The sequence below is a fragment of the Pipistrellus kuhlii genome, unplaced genomic scaffold, assembly GCF_014108245.1.
Source record: "Pipistrellus kuhlii isolate mPipKuh1 unplaced genomic scaffold, mPipKuh1.p scaffold_m20_p_1, whole genome shotgun sequence".
NCBI lineage: Eukaryota > Metazoa > Chordata > Mammalia > Chiroptera > Vespertilionidae > Pipistrellus > Pipistrellus kuhlii.
In genome coordinates, this window is record NW_023425404.1 from 89,506,100 (window position 1) to 89,523,392 (window position 17,293).

Consider the following 17,293-nt stretch of genomic DNA (forward strand, 5'->3'; position numbering starts at 1 on the left):
TCTATGTGCCAGGTAACGGATGTAGCCATGACAAACTTGCACTCACCCTTTCAGGACAGGAGGAATGTGGAATCAGGGAGAAGCTGATTCAGGGAGAGCTTCCTGTTCCCCCCCCCCCCCCACCATTATTTACTTGAACTAGTGACCATATGCACCCCAAAGCCTCCCTGTCAACTCTTTCCACAGCCTGTTGATCCACAGCATTGAATATGCAAGTGGCATATTCTCTGCAAGCTCATGTTCTATCCCCTGCCCTCCAAATTAGGGGGCAGTAGGCAAATGCTGCCAGCATCTTGTCTGCTTGCTTTTCCTGGTACAGTGTTGCTCTCTCAGAAACTGAAGTTGCGAATCAGTCCTTTGGGTCTCCCTTAGATCTGCATCTTACACATTTCCCATTCCTGGATTGGGAATTAGCTTTCCTTTCTTTTTGATTAGTTTGGCTGGGCTCTGAGAGGGAGGAGAGCCCTGTGCCAGCATAACAGGATGTTGCTTGGCACTTTTCCTCCTGTTCTGCAAGGCAGCTAAGACCCCAAACTGAATGTGAAAATATCAGGGCCCTTGTACCCCTACAATCAGAGATTCGCACATCTCCCTTCTGTAGGTCTGGCAAGAGGATTGCACTGTCTCTTCTCTGTCAACCTCGACACCCAGCGGCGAGTGTAAGAGCAATAAGGGCAAGGGGAACAACTGTCGTGTCACTGGCAGAAGCTACTCTCCACAGGAAATTTACTTTAAGGCAAGACTAGCATGGTGGGTGTCTGTTTCATCTGGGGACTCTGTGATATACACTGAGCTGCCTGAGTAGGGGAAAGGGGAAATAGGAGACAGAAAGGAGGCAGAGAGAGCACTACAGAGAGAGCTGCACTCAGCTGTGATGATGGAGCCCACCCAGGAGAACCTCACTTCAAAGGATGAACAGGCCCTCCCGAGGGACGCAGGTTTTAGTAGCCAGAGAAGCAGTGATAATTCACTCAGGAGAGGACAGTTTCATGAGACTCCAATCCCTCTCCTAGTCTCCAGTCCCAGAGATCCATAGAAGAGAGAGGGAGAGGCAGTCACAGTCTGTCTGAGCAGAGATGGGGTTGACTGGAGGAGGGGAACAGGGACAAGTCTTACTTACTGATGAGACTGTTCTAACAGAGGGGAATGCAGGGATGTGTACAGTGCACCTACTGTGTCCTGCAGAGCCCTGGCACTCAGTTGGGTAAGAGGGTTAGTTGTTAGAAAACAATTTCATGTTTTCTAACAAACTGAGACTATAAATGAACATGTTACACTTGAGAAAACATTTCTTAAAAGCAAAAATAAAAAAAACAGCTTTGGAACTTTTTTTGGGTTAGGGAATGTACGAAAGTGTAGGATGGGAACAGCTGTGAGTGAAGATGAAGAGAGGCAGCAGGGGACCAAAGAGTTGAGGACCATGTCCTTGTCCCTTTGCTTGCAAGTAACAGACGCCCCACTTATGCACACTTGAGCAGAAGTGGGGGCTTACTGCAGGGACCTTGGAGCACCTCACAGAATCTAAGTAGGAGTCTAGTAGTTCACCCGGTGGAGGGGTGGTGACACAGGTGGGCATAAGTGGCATCTGGAACCAGGGGTATGTGAACCATGAAAACCCCTTCAATCCTTCATTTTCTATTCCTGCCTCATTCTTTCCTCTCACTGCAGACTGATTTGGTCCACAATACAGAAGTGATAGCCACTGACAGTTTCCAAGTGCTGTAACATGAAGGTTTGTCACAAGACAGAACTGGTTCCCAGTGACTCTAAGTCTAAATGTCCCAGAGAAGGGCCTCACCGACCATGTGAGGCCAGATGCACACCTGCAGAGGCAGCCTGGCCCAGGAGGGCAGCTTCTGGGGAGTAGGGAAGAGCCACCTAGGAGAAAAAGGGTCAGTGCCCACAAGGCCATCTCAACCCTTGTTTCTGATAGGTATCTGACTGAGTGACCCTATGGCCTTCTACAAAGACCAGGACTCTGATGACCCCACCTCCCCGGGTACAGGTAAGCTGCAGAGATTCTGACCACACTGTGTTCTTCACCCCTCATGAAGCCCATGGGAAAGGAGACAATAGCAGTAATAATAATAGCTGTGTTTATTGTGTGCCTGCTGTGTGCCAGGCCCTGGGCTGTGCTCTGTGCAAATTTTTATTTAATTCCCACAGCAATTGTATTATTTCCATCCATTTTGAAGAATGCAGAGTCTTGGAAAGGTTAAGAACCCAAGGTCATGTGGCTCCCAAGTCCACATTTTTTACCATCAAGTTCTCCTGCCTCCTCCTCTGGGCCTTGGCCCTTCCAGAGGTGGCAGAAAAATTTCCCTGGAACAGAGTATAGTTCTGTTGAGTGGATTTACAGGCATCACAGCCAGAGCCAAGGGATCCCCTGGGGTCTGGCTGTGTCCCTGCGAAGTCTTCAGCGCGTCTGAGGAGGTGATTCTGCTGTAAGCAGCTGATGTGCTTACAGTGGACACATAGCTGGATCCTCCATCCTGGTGGCTTTGAAGACAGAAGGGGTTCTTTGAACCTCCGTATCCTTTCTCTTCCCCCCCTTCTGGTTTTCCTTTTTCCCACACTAAAAGGAGGCGAGTCCCCCAGGCACCCAGTGCTTGCCACACAGACTCTATTGAGTTGAATGTGGGTTGCAGGTAGTGTTGTTGTCAGCAGAGGGCACTGAAGCCTCTTCACACTCACAGGGTACCTCTTGCCCAGGAGGACAGTGCAGAGGCAGGCTAGGCTGGTGGAGGGATGTTGGGGTTAAGGGGGCACTGCATGCTCCCACCTCCCTGCCCATTCTTCCTGCCCCAGTTAGCCTATGGCCTATGCACCTACACCATAAGTGAACAGATGTGCACATGCCCTCGTGTGTGTGTGTGTGTGTGTGTGTGTGTGTGTGTGTGTGTCCCCAGGAAGCACATCTGACTGCCTCATAGGGTCAAAGAGGAAGGTGGGGTTCAGGACATAGGGATAGATACTCTGTCCATAACAAACTACTGATTTTACAGATTTTCTGGGTAGGCATAATTTTATGACTTCTGTTCTACTGTGGGACAAGCAAAGAATGTGTGATGGGAAGGGATGAACTGTTATCAAGCTCTCCCTCTGTGCCAGGTCTTGGTTAGAATCTTATACCTATTATGCTGGTTGACCATCCTAGCAGTTCTGTGAGCCATGCAATATTAATCCCACTGTGCAAACAAGGACCATGAGGCTCAGGGAGGTTAATAACTTGCCTGAGGTCACACACTAGGAAGTGGTGAAGCTAAGATTTGAACACTAGTCTTTCCAAACTGGTCTCAAATTACTTTTCATCAGTGCAGACCCCAACAAAAACAGGCTGGAGAGCAGCTCAATGAGGTTCCAGGTGCAGCAGATGGCTCATGACTGTAACGACACAGTTGAGCAAGGAAAGAGCACGGACAATTTGTGCTAGTTGGTAGATGCCAAGGAATAAGGCACTATATTTAGCTATTTTCTGTGGGCTAATTGGTTGATAGGGAGTAACGGCTCAGGTTATAGGGAGGGAAGGAGAGAGGTAAAGAGCGAGGGAGGGAAGAAGGGAGGAGGGGGTTGAGCTTCCACCTATGAACCAGGAGGTCACAGTTTGGTTCCCAGTCAGGGTACATAACCAATTTCAAGCTACCAACATGATGCCACTGAATGCAGAATCGGGAAAAGATTTACAAGTCGTTTGTTGTTGTTTTTTGCATCATAAAGCTGACTTCAGTACAACGCCAGGCAAGGGGCAGGGTGTGAATTGGGGAGCCTAACCTCACAGATGTACTGAATTCAGCCAGGGGAGCCACCAGGCAGACTCTAGATCTGCTCAGTTTTTCACTTCTGATTAAGAAGGGAGAATAAAGCCGTAGGAGGGAATTTCCTTCAGAAACAATCAAACTACTTAGCAATTTACATGCCTAAAAATTTTTAACCTAATTTAAAATTGATCATCATGTGAGTAATTGGGCAATGCATTATTGAATTACTGAGGGACTTTGTGCCTAAATGGAAGAAGTAATCAAACATTAGCATTTTTTAATCCTGGTAGATGATTGGCACCTAAGGTGTTCCCACTGTGGCTGGTGGCTGGGTTATGAGGGATACCTGGTTTTCTGGCCTCTTTGAAAGCTTCTCCATAGAATAAACTTGAATGCTGTAGAAGCAGGTTTCACTGTCAGCTAGGTATGTGCCTGGTTACCTCCTAGAACCTGTCATGATGCCGAGTGTCTTTGTTCATCACTCCCTGTTTTCACTTTTGTCACTATTTTTGCCCTTGGCTTTTGCCATTTCTGTCTTACTCTCCCTTTCTCACGCTGTCTTTCTGTTTCTGCCTCTGTTTCTATTTACCTTGCCTTACTCTGTCTTCGTCCCTCCCTCTGTATTTTTTGTTTGTTTTGTGTTTTATCTCTTCACTTTTTTCTTTTCTTTCTCTCCTTGTCTCTCCCTTGTTGTTTCTATTTTCTACACACACACACACACACACACACACACACACACACACAGCCCTGACCTCCCAGTTCCTTCCTGCTCTGGTTTCCACCTCACCTATCTGCCCTCTGGTCCCTGCTCCATCCACATCCATCTTGGAATCATCCTGCCCAATTGGCATCCTTCCCACAAGCTGATTCTGCCCTGATTCTAAAGGAAGCTTAGAGCTGGAATCTGTGCTATAAACCTGCAAACATTGTGTGGATTTCATCACATTCAGAGCCACATGTTGTGGGGAGCAGGGATGGGGACAAAAGCAGTAGTGGCTCCCTGAAGAAAACTAAATCCTTGATTTGTAGCATTTGCCAATTTCCATGGTGTAAATACTCTCACCATGGCTGATTTCAAGATACCAACTTGATGTCAGTGAATGCAGAATTGGGAAGAAATGCAAGTTTCATTTTTTTGAGCCAGTTGTAAACAATAATATAAATGGAGCCACTTTAAAATGGAGTTGGATACCTCAAACCTTGGGATGTTAAAACAGGACAAAATAACCTTTTGACTGGGCTTAGGGAAATACTGTGTCCAAAAATTTTTTTCAGGGAGAGAGGCTGAGAGAAAGGGGAAGAAAGAGGCAGGGGGGAAGGGGAGATGGGAGATATCTATAATATTATCAACAATAAATATATTTAAATTTTTTTGCAAGGAAAAACAGTTATTATGACTATCTGATAACTTCTGCACTAAAAATCAACAACATTGCTTAGAATGAACATCAGTATGTATGTTATTTGCACACAAAAACCATCTTTCTTCTACTGATGTATTGTTCCCCTTCTCCTCTCTTAAATATTCATCTCCTAAACACAGTACTATTTGGGCTTCTGTTGATTTATTGCATCTTAGAATAGCTTTAAAAAAAATCCTCACTGAAGAATTTGTATTGATTATTAGAGAGAGTAGAAGGGAGGAAGGGAGTGGGAAAGAGAGAGAGAAACACCGATGTGAGAGAGACACATTGATTTGTTGCCTCCTGGATGTGCCCTGACTGGGGCCAGGGTTTGAACCTGCAATTCTTTGGAGCAGGGGCCAATGTTCTCTCTACTGAGTCACACCAGCCATGGCACAGAATAGCTGTTCTTATTGATCTCAAGTAAATGCTTGTTTGCCTCTCACTTTGAAAGAACTTTTTATTTTTTAGGTTAACACAGTGCAAGCTGATCACCGGGCAAGGAGAAGAGGCTTCCTGCCTGCCTGCAGGGCCTTGGAGGGAGGGGATTTGCTGGCATAGCAGCCTCTCCAGAACAAGGTCTTACTCTGGGCCAACAGTCTATTCCATCCTGGCTACTTCTTCCTCATAGCTGACTTCACAGTATGCAGGAAGTCCAAGATTTGTCTCCCTAGTCACAAAGGAAGGCTGCCAAGACAAAATGCTGATTGAGCATAAAGTAGAAAGGTACAAGGGCACTCCTGTGTATGGGGGACACAGCTGCTGTGGGTGGTGCATGGTGCTGGTGACCACTAGGCTGGAAAGGGAGATAAGTGATACAGAAGAGGCAGACACATTAGGACCATCAAGAGCCTTGGAGACTGAGCAAAGGAGCCTGGTCTCTTTTGGTTGGCAATGGAAAGAGTAACATGATCTGTTGCTGCCTTAGTTTGGTTTCCACAAAAACAAGGCTTGTGTTTTTTGCTTTTTCTTAATCCTTATCAGAGGATTTTCCCCCCTATTTTCTTTAGAGAGAGTGGGAGGATGGGGAGAGAGGGAGAGAGAAAAGGAATAAGGGAGGGAGGGAGGGAGGGAGGGAGAGAGTGGGAAGAGAGAGAGAGAGAGAGCGAGAGAGAGCGAGAGAGAGAGAGAGAGAGAGAGAGAGAGAGAGAGACACACACACACACACACACACACACAGAGAGAGAGAGAGAGAGAGAGAGAGAGAGAGAGAGAGAGAGAGAGAGAGAGATTGGTTGCCTCCTGAATGAGCCCCAACTGGGGTGTGGATAGAACCTGCAACCCAGGTACATGCCCTTGACCAGGAATGGAACCCAAGACCCTTCGGTACCCACTGGCCAGGTTGAAAACAGGCATTTTGACAAGGATTTGGGTGAACCATTTGTTTGGGAGGTGGTCCCAGGAAGCAGAGGAGAAGGCAGGGAAGTGAGATTGGGTAGAGAGGCAAGTCAATAAGAGGTGTGTTAATGATCAGGCCCCAGCTGTGGGCAACTCCTGGCCCAGTCCCAGCGGGGACTCCCTGATATGCAAAACATACCTCAGAACTGTTCCATGTATTTGTCCACCAACTCCCACCCCTAGTCGTTTATGGATTGTTCCTGGGACATTCATGCTCCTAGCATTCCAGTCTGACCCATGTGGGGACCAAGTCCAGTCCAGGGCCACAGAATTGCCTTTTGAAGAGAAACTTAGAAGCCAAGGGGTGGGCAGGATGGAGAGCTGCAGAGAAGCCAGCCCTTGCTGGAGCCTTTGGTTGTTGGTGACTCTGGGGAAGGCAGTGTTGTGGGAGAAAGGAGCAGAAGCCAGACAGGATTGACTTATGGGAGAACGAGAGATAATACAGAGTATATAAACTACTTTGAAAAATATGGAAATGGGAAAGCCATTGGAAGATACCTGGGGCTGGAGAAAGAGGGCTACTAGCAGAATGGGGAGTTGCTCAGAGTCAGGGAGAGCCACCGGGTAGGCCTGTAGCAGCAGCAGAATACCATTCCTCCAGCTGCCAAGCCTAGATGGATGGAAGTGTAGGTGGGGCTCACTAGAGTATCCCAGCCTGTACCCATTCCGATTGAGCTGCCAGGCCACTGGGCTGACACCTTGCACTTCATCTTTCTCCTTGGGAGTTATGGATTAGGTCAGGGTGACCCAGTTCTACGAGCATTTATTTGATTGATTGGAAGCAAATGAGGCTTCTGCTCTCCAGGAGCACAGACCCCTATACTGGGCATCAAAATGTGAAAAAATGAGAAAGAAGTTGCAGACAGACTGGTGTAGCAGGCTGGGGGCAGGCACCAATGGAGGCATCGGGTAGCAGGGTGGAGGCCAGAGAGCAGGCAGCTGTTCTGAGTGGGCTGGAGCAGCCAAGCCTTCAAAAATGAGGAACATTTTGGGATAGAGAAAAAAGAATGCAGACATTCCTGGATTTCAAAGACTTCTAGGCCTGCGTAAGCCTCCTGGTAGCTAGTTATCTCATGACCTAGGTCTCACTGCCTCCAAAGGCAGTGCTTTCAACAGTCAGACTTCTCCCACTGTTCTTTGATGGAATCAGACTCATTAGGCTTTTGAGCTTAAGATAGAAGGCTACTTCCTTTGGTTTGGCTTCTTGGTGTTATAAGCTGAATAGCTCTCCTCGTCCCTTTAAAATGTCCACATGCTAATCCTCAGAACCTGGCGATGTTATCTTGAATGGGAAAGGGGACTTTGCATATGTGATTAAGTTAGGGATTATGAGCTGGAGAGTTTATTCTGGATTGTTTGGGTGAGCCCTAGATTTAATCACAAGGGTCCTTACAAGAGGAAGACGAGAATTTCTGAGGAGGAAGTAGGAGATATGACATTGGAAGCAGAGGTTGGGGTGATGTAAGTAAGGGGCCACGAGCCAAGGAATGCAGGAGGCCCCCAGAAGCTAGAAAAGGTGAGTAAACAGATTCTCCCTTAGACTCCCCCAAAGGAGCCAACTGTGCTGCCACGTTGGAGGCTGATTTCAGACGTTTGGCCTCCAGAACTGAGAGACAATAAATGAGTGTAGTTTTAAGCCACAAAGTTTGTGCTGATTTGTTACAGCAGCCAGAAGAAAGGAATACTATCCCTGGGAAGCACTCAGGGATGGAGGTTTACGCTCAGGGATTTGAGTGGGGTTGCCTCTCACAGTAAAGGAAGAGAGGTGGGCAGAGCAGCAGCTGCACCGCTGAGAAAGCAGATGGCTCCAGATGGCCCTGCAGAGCTGCCCCAAGTTGGGCGAGAGATCCCGATCCATGGCCCACATGGAGTCATTGGCCTGGGCTACCCTGGGAGCTCTCAGCAGGCCGTGCTCACCTGGTCCTGAAGGGGGCTGGGCGCAGCTTTCTGAGCCACCGTCTGTTAGTCTGCGGGTCTGGTACTTTGACAACTCTCTAACGTCCTAGACTTCCTCATCTATATGGCCCTTTAGGGAGTGTCCACATCTCTCCCTGCAAGAAATTAAGGTCTTAGTCCCAGTTTCTATAACCTGTCACTACACACTCTCTATACAGTGTTATTTTTAATCTGGGGAAGAGCCGTAGTTATCTTCATTTAACTCAGATAAACAAACTCAGAAAGGAGAAATGAGTGCCCAAGATCAGGGCAAGGACAATCCCTAGGTTTGCTTGGTGCCTCTTCACTGCCCTGTGACTTGGCTTCTCATCCCCACCATTTTGTTATTAACTGCCAACTGAGGCACTTAAATGCTTTGGCTTTTGTTTGTTTGTTTGTTTTTTAAGTAGAACTCTACTCTCTATCCTGCCTGTCTCCTAGAGTTGTGTTCACTTGGCTCCAAGAAGACAAGATGTAACCATCTTTGTAGCCTGGCACACTGCTGCTCTGATTCCCTGGGCTCAGCAAGTTCTCTCTGCCTGAACCTCCCCACCATCCTGTCCCCTCATAGCTCTGAGCTCCTGATCTGAGGGAGATGGGAGTAAAGTCTCATTGTGCTTTTCAGATGTGACTTACCACTTTGGCACAGTTTCCCTCAATGCTGGAAAACATAAAGGACTGCAATGCATGGCCATGTCGTTTATGTGCTGGGTCTCAGCCATGGGAGAGATGGGAGTGAAACCCAGCCCATTCCGGGCACATTTTAGCACAAGGCACTATCTACCAAAGGGATGCATCTTCTCAGAGGGACAGCCTTTTAAAATGCTCACAAATGCCCTGCATGGTCTGCAGTGGGCTGTGAATATGTTGGCTGTGCAGAAACCCAGGGCTCACGGCTTAGCCCTCAGACTCTGGAGTCCAGAGTAGAAGGTGAGTGAGAAGCAAAACCCTACCCAACTCACAGCCACAGTAGCCATTGGAATCCCTCAGTGGAAGCTGGCAGGCCCTCCTAGAGACATGCAGAGAAAGCCTGGAAACTCCTGGGTTACCAACCTTAAAGCCTCTGACCCACTTTTCTCTGAAGACTCTGCACGGAGGCCCAACCTAGGCTGAGCTCTCTAGAGCCAAACACAGGAGGTCACAAGTCCCCTTCGTCCCACGTACAATCACCCCAGAGTGGTGACTTCCATACTCAGTTCTTCCTTCCTGGCCCTTTCTGCATGGGCTCCAGTTAACATGCCCCCAAACCAGACTTCATTGCATCCCTTCCCTGGCTCAGAACGTCCACGATTCCACCTTGTTTAGATTGGCATTTAGCATGCATCTCACACACACACACACACACACACACACACACACACACAAACACACACCTCCAAGGCCAACAGCTGCTCTTTTCTCTTTCTCCCCTAATTTTCCTTTGGCTCCCTGTCATCGTCTGTCCCCTAGATCCCACGTTCAGACCTTTGCCCAGACTGTTGCCTTCATGGACCTCTTTCCGTACTCTCTTCTTTTACTCTGCAAATACTGTTAACTTCCCTTATAGTTGCACAAAGTTCCTCCCCTCACATAGGGCAAAGGGCCATCCCCAGCCTCACGTGGGGCTATGGGCCTGGCAAGGAGCTCTGGTAGCACAGCCTTGTGCCTTGAGTGCCCTGAGGACTGGTTTGAAGAGGGCTTCTGAGGTATCTATCCTGTGAAGCTTGCACCAGTTGGAAGCCTCCTATGGTGAGGGAGCTCCCTGGCAAGGGTTGATGGCCCATCCAGCTATGAGCAGGTTCCTGTTCTCCAGAAGGCTCCATGGGCTGCCCTTGTGGGGGTAATCAAAGGGAGGGAGCCTGAGCTCATTAGATCCCTCAGCCACTGCTGCTCAGGATCCCAGAAGACCACCAGCCTGTGAGCCAGACAGTCCACATACGCTTACTGCGATTGGGGACCAGAGGTAACAAGGGTGAGTGACTATCTCACATGCACTGTCCCATATGGGGGCCACTAGCTCCATGTGGCTACTGAGCCCTTGAAATGTAGTTTGTCACACTCAGATGTGCTGAAAGTATAAAATATACACTATTTTAAAGACTTATACTGTAACAAAAATGTAAAAATCTCAATATCTTCCTATTGATTACATGAAGCAATGAATATATTAGTAAAATAAATATTTTACCTGTTTCTTTTCATTTTTAAAATTACTAAAATATTAAAACCCACATTTGTGGCAAACAGTATAGTTCTATTGGCTAGAAAAAACAGAAGCAGCCTCAAATTCCAGCCCCACACAGAACCCTTCAACCCTGACTTCATTGCATTCCTTCCCTGGCTCATACATGTCCATGGTTCTACCTTGTTCAGATTGGCATTCAGTGTGCATCCTAAATGGTCCTGCTGGCCCTGACACTGGCCCTGTAGCAGGAAGGCACGGCTTGTGGGCTTGTGTCGTCACTGCTCCCTGTGCCTGCGTGACTCAGAGCAGAACCTCTGCTGATGGGAACAGCAGCGTCCTGGTGTGCGCCTGTGTGGTTTGTGGGCCTAGGGAGGAGGCTGATAGACACATAGGAGAAGTGACTGCCAAGTCGTGCTCTCTTAAGGCCACCCTAGGCAAACATGGACCACCAGCTGGGCCGCTCACTGTGAATCATGCTGGAGCACAGTGTGTATGTGTGGGGAGGGATTCCAAACAAAGAAAGGGGTGTGGAATTGCCCAGAGATGCTTTCAGGGGAACCTTGATGGCTCTTCTGCCCTAAGCTAATGTCCAGTCCTCAGCAAATCTGAAGACAGAGTGAAAGACTTAGGACCTCTGAGCACCACAAACAACAACTGATTCCATCTCTCTGCCCCTCTTCCAGCCTCCCAAAGCAGATCTGGCCAGAGGTCTAGGCTTCCTTTTTTCTCACCCCTTCTCTCCAGTGGAGCACAGGGATTGCAGAGTGATTTACAATCTGGGCAGGGTGTTTTCTCACTGGGGCAGCCTGGTCTTCCATGGAGCCCTGGCTTGTGGAGGAGGTGCGCCCCCTGCAGGACAACATGTGCAAGTGTAGGTTCCACCTGAAGGAGCAGATGGCTCTGTTGTACCTTGCAGCTGTCAGAAACCACAGGTCTTAGAGAGGCCCTCACTCCTGTGGCTACTGCTTCTTAGGTTAAAGAATAAATGATATTGGTGCACTTGACTCCTGAAGTGTCTGCCCTGTGCCTGCGTGATTCAGAACAGCTACCAGTTCTTTGAGTTGAAGTTAGCTGGATTAAACATGTTATAGACACCCGTACTACAGCCTGTATGGTAGATATTTTTGTTCCTAATTTATAGATGAGAAAGCAGAGCCTCAAAAAGGTTAAGCACCAGGGTCACACAACTATTATCTGGAGTCTGACTCCAGAGCATGTGTGCTAAACCAGTTCACTCTGTAGTTGTCTTAGGGTGTGACCTCCCCAGAGGGAACTTGAACTGTGAGGAGAGTGTCAGGGATACAGTTCTGGCAACCTTCAGTGTAGAAACCAAAATAAGGTAGGGTGACAGAAAAGGATCTGGGCCATGGAGGAGTGATAGCAGGCAATTGTCTGTTCTCCTGAGGAGACATTTGCGAATGTCTCCTTGGTCTTGGTTACCACGTGCTCTCTGTTTTCTGATACTCACCTCATCCTTCCCTGCCTCCCACAGGCAGCTTCCTGCCACTGCACGTGCACAGCTGGTCAGCCCAGGGACCTCTGTGGATAAGGGCCCTGCTGCCCCAGCAAGAGACCAAACTCACTTATTCATTTTCATACTTCCTCCAACTTCATAGAAGAGGAAACTAAGGCCCAGTGGCTATGATTTCTCCAACCCCGGTCAGTCACCCCACTGGCCACTTACAGACCTCCAGTCTGCCAGCCTCACAAAATGGAACTGGGTGAAGCTGAGATGTTGCTGAAGAGAAGCCAGAAGTTGTCTCTGAGTTTTCTTTAGGTCTATGGTTGGGAACTTCCTCCTCTTCCCCATCACAGCACACATTGTTTCTTCAGATTCCTTCCCCCTTTCTCCCTGCTTTTGTTCTGATGATTCTCTAACACCCTCCCCCAAGGAACTTAAGAGTCTTGAGAAACCATTTTCACCAGCTCATTTTCATCATCTTTTCCATCACCCTCACCTCTTATTAGTCACCACAGTGATCTTCATACCCCAACTCCCTGCCACTGCCAATTCTCTTCCTAATTTCTAACACCCTCACCTCTTCATTGCCGTCCTTCCCCCATTCTTTCCACTGTGACTGCAGTTAGCATTACCTCTGTCATCTCCACTTCATCCACATCATCACATCCGATATTGCCTCTGCCATGATACCACCATCATGATCTCCACTATATATACTTACCTTCTTTACTGCCCTGCTATCATCTCCTCTAACCCCATTTCACCCCTGTCATCACCATCATTACCAGGGACTTCCTCATTCTCACCTCTACCTCTACCATCTTCTCAGCTATTTCCAACCTATCAATTCCACATAATCTCTCCCAGGGCCTCCACCATCCTGTCACCATCACCTTTTCTCCACCTGGCATTGAACCTGGGACTTGGACAATGAGCCTAGTCAGAGAACATTATCCTGCCTGCAGACACCCTTCCTAGGTTTCTCAGATGAGACCATCAGCAAGCCAAATATCAGAACACACCCTCATCTTGAACCTTTCTCAAGATGCTTTTTACAGGAGGCAGCTCAGCCCTTCTGTCAGCCATGCCTGTACTGAAAGAGACAGCTGCTGTCTGGTTAAAGATTGAGGCCCTTAGTCCGGGGCTGTCCTTGTTTACATAGTGATTGAATACATTTGCCTTCCATTTCTTTCCAGCTTCTGAGTGCTATACTGTGGGTGTTCAGGTGCTGTTTGCATATCATTGCAGATGAGCGTTGGGTTTTTGAGACTTGGGTACTTATTAATTTCCTAAAGAGACTCTTTAATGTGATATTTTAGAAAAGAATTTGGAATGCTTAATTCTAGAGTTATTCAGGTGAAGGCTCAAGATGGGAAGGTGGGAGGTTCTTTAAAAGCCAGTGAGGAGAGGGAAGCCTGAAACTTTCATGTGGTCTAGAGTGGAACTGATGGGAGGGTTTGGCTGCAGTGATGAGCTATGGTCCTCCGTATCAGTTCAGATAGTGTCCTGCACAGTCACTTCTGCCCTTTACAGACCATGACTCTTTTGCTGTGTGACCTTGGGCAAGTCCCCCACCCCATCCTGTGCAGAAGAAAAGTGTTAAACCACTCACCCCCTCCATCAGACACCTGCTCTAAGTGCAGGGGTGTTCACTCCTGATTGTACACTGGAACCAACTGGGGAGGTTAAATGTGCCTGTACTCTCACTCACCCCCAGAGACTCTGATTTCATAGGTGAGCCATAGGCCTGGGTTATTTTTTAAAAGCTCCCTAGTGGTTCTAATGTGCAGCTGAGATTAAAAAGCTTCTGCTGTGACTCTGCTCTCCCACCCCTGCTGCTACCTCCCTCCTCTTTTCAGCAGTGTAGGCTTGCCTAGCTCTAGGGACTTCAGGACAGTTGAATGCTAGTGCTTTAGGTGAGTTCTCAGAAATAAATCATTTCCCCTTGTGGGCAGTGAGGCTGGTGGTTCCCATGTAGCAGAGGAGCACTTGGCACTGATGGGGAGTTTTCCTGTCTACCTTGGTCTTACTCCATCCCATCTACCAGACACCGGGGGCTGGTCCAGAGAGGGGGCAGGTATGGGAGTAGTCAGCTCCTGTGCAGCCATCCTCCACATGTGTCAAACACAAGGCCCGCGGGCCAAATCCGTCCCACCAGGCCTTGCAATGTGGCCTGCACCGCGCTGTTATCACTGCACTCCACTGCGTTTCCATCACAATGACAGTTTATGACTGTTTAGTAAACCATTCGGCCCGCGATTTAGGCTGGATTTTAGATTTTGGCCCCTTCTCTGATTGAGTTCGACACCCCTACCTAAGCCTTCTCTCCCACTCCAGCCTCCCAGCTTTGCTGCTGCCATTGCCATGCCTGGGAGAGAGGCGTGGTAGTCCCTCCTTGACTCCTTACTCTCACCTCTGCACATGACTTCCACAAAGCCCCAGCTGAGCCCCATACTAGAGAAGGATTGTCCAGAGCATCCTGAACTTTGTTTCAAAACAAAATGCAGTAAACTTGGCTGCAGTTTGACCTTCTCCAGATGTTCTAAGGTCATTACAGGAAGAGGGCAGGTGAACACTGGAGTTGCTACAGAACTAATACTGCAGTGTTAAGAGCGAAGGGTCTGGGATTCACCATCACTGTTCAAATTCTGACTTTGCCATCACTGGCTGTGTACCCCTGTGATTCAAGGTCCCCACCAATAAAAAGAGTACTTGGCACAGGCCTTGGGACATAGGGATTATTCAGCAAATGCAGCTGTAGTTATTGTGAGGGTTGGAGCCACAGTGCCCTTATTCCTGACCTCCTGGGACTCCAGCCCACTCCTTATTGTCACAGTCCCCTCCCTCAGGTCCCTAAAGGGTCAGTGGGAGGGTGGTATTGGGGAACACTTGCTGCCTTTAGGGGTAGGAGCTGCAGTTCCAGATTATGGGCCTGATGCATCTCTTTGGGATTGTTGGAGACAGGAGCAGGAGCAGGAGCCAGGGAGCCCCCTTAGGACTACCTCACTAATGAGCTCTGGACTGCAGAGCCTGGCCTGTGTAGATGTGGATAGAAAGGAGCCAGAGAACATGGTTAAGTCACCTTCCCTCTCCCAGTAATAGTCTATGTAGAGGTAGAAGCAAAAGGACTTGATGACGGCATAAAGGTGTATGTGCATGCATGTGTGTATGTGTGTGAATGGATTTGTGAGTGTATGTGCACACGTGTGTGAGCATGTGTGAGAATGTATTTGTGTGAGTATGTGTGTTTGTGTGAGAGTGTGTATGTGTGGGTGAGTATATGTGTGTATGAGCGTGTATGCATGTTGTGTATGCATGTTGTGTATTCATGTTGTGTGAATGGGTGTGTATGTGAGCGTGTGTATGAGTGTATGTGTGTGTGAGTGTGAGTATGTGTGTATTGTGTGTATTGATATGTGTGTATTGTGTGTATGTTTGAGTGTGTATTTGTGTGAGTGGGTATGAGTGATGAGTATGTGTATGTATGAGTGTGTATTTGTGCATGGCAGTGTGTATGTGTTATGCAGTAAGAGAGAAGATAGTTTCTTTGGTCTAAATGGGTCTGAACATTCTGATTCTTCTGAAAGGCAAACAAAAAGAAGATCTTTCTAGCATAGCTATTATACATCTCAGTCAGGTTAACAAAAACACTGCCAAGGATGCCTGGGCTGCACTGTGAGTGTGTGGAGTATATGTGTGTACACCTGTCTGTGTTGGGCTGGGTAAAGAGTAGTCTGGAAGATTCATTACTGAGAAGCATCAGCCCTGAGGATCAGGGCCCAAGCACCATTAGCCACTTTGCCATGTTCAACCAGAACTTATAGCTCTGTTGATGGTCCCTAATGTAAGTGTTGGCCTTTAGTTAGGTGAAGAAGGAAGCTTACATTCCTTCCCATTTCATCCCATCCCCCCATTTTCTAAAACATCCCACTTTTCTTCCTTCACTTTTTAAAAATCCACCTCTTCTTCCCTCATTGTTCTTCTAAGAGGCCAGTGCTCCACTCCAAGCATGGCCATATCAATGGGGTTGGGTGCTGGGCAGTGGAGGCCTCCCTTCTGGTGTGTCCTTCCCCTTAAAGGTGGGAGGAATTCTTCCCCCTCAATGGATTGAGGTCTGGCTAGCCTGAGTGTACACTCATAGCCTTCCTCCTTTCTCTCCTTCTGAGTCTAAAACACAGACTCAGGGGCCCAGAGGACTTGGATCTTTATTCATGTGCCTCTATGAAGCTAGAGAGCCATTATCCTGGCTCCAGGAATGAAGACAAGCTTGGAATCATTCAAGGTGGCCAGAGAAAAGGGAGCAAATGACCCCCAGGAAAGAGGCTTGAAATAAGAGTGAAAGGAGGAGAGGTGGGGTGAGGCCACAGAAGGCACACAGCCTATCCAAGTTTTCACATCTGGCTCAGGGCCACGTTTTAGAAAGCTTAGATAATGCCTGTATGCCTCCATTTTCTTCATCTCTATGCTCATGGCCATTATGACTCATTTAAAAATATTATATTGGAAATGTGTTAGGCACTAGTTTTTCCAGAATGAATTTATTACTTTTTCTTTTCTTTTTTAAAAAATATTTTCTTTTCTTTTTATTTTTAAATAAATCTTTATTGTTCATATTATTACAAATGTTCCTCTTTCCCCCCCCCCCCCACCGTCCATTGCTCTCCTCCACCAGGTTCCCACCCCACTCTCTGCCCTTTCCCCACCCCCCCATTGTCTTCATCCATAGGTGCACAGTTTATGTTCAGTCTCTTCCCACATCCCCCTCTCTCTTTTCCCCCAAGAATCTCTCCCTTTCCATACCTTTGATTCTATTATATTCAACAGTTAATATTGTTCATCAGATTTTTTTTTAATTTCCTTGGTTTTTAGATTCACTTGTTGATAGTTACATATTTGTTGTTCATAATTTTTATCTTTATTTACTTTCTCTTCCGAAAGAACCCCCTTCAGCAATTCATATAATTCTGGTTTGGTGGTGATGAACTCCTTTAGCTTTTTTTTTTATTAGTGAAGCTCTTTATCTGGCCTTCAATTCTGAGCAATAGCTTTGCTATATAGATTATTTTTGGCTGTAGGTTCTTACTATACATCACCTTGAATATTTCTTGCCATTCCCATCTGGCCTGCATGGTTTCTGTTGAGAAATCAGCTGACAATCGTATAGGTGCTCCTG

The 17,293-nt window shown here is 47.6% G+C and overlaps 1 long non-coding RNA gene across 4 annotated transcripts in view; it reads left to right on the forward strand.

Annotated features, from left to right (window-relative positions):
* LOC123653002 overlaps positions 1-17,293 on the forward strand; it is a 110,252-nt gene that overhangs the window by 18,630 nt on the left and 74,329 nt on the right. For 3 of the 4 annotated variants that reach the window (XR_006742610.1, XR_006742607.1, XR_006742612.1), the window contains exon 2: positions 1,934-2,005. The exons of the other annotated variant lie outside the window; for it this stretch is intronic. This is a non-coding gene — a long non-coding RNA (uncharacterized LOC123653002). The remainder of the gene's footprint in view (positions 1-1,933; positions 2,006-17,293) is intronic. 4 annotated transcript variants of the gene reach the window in all.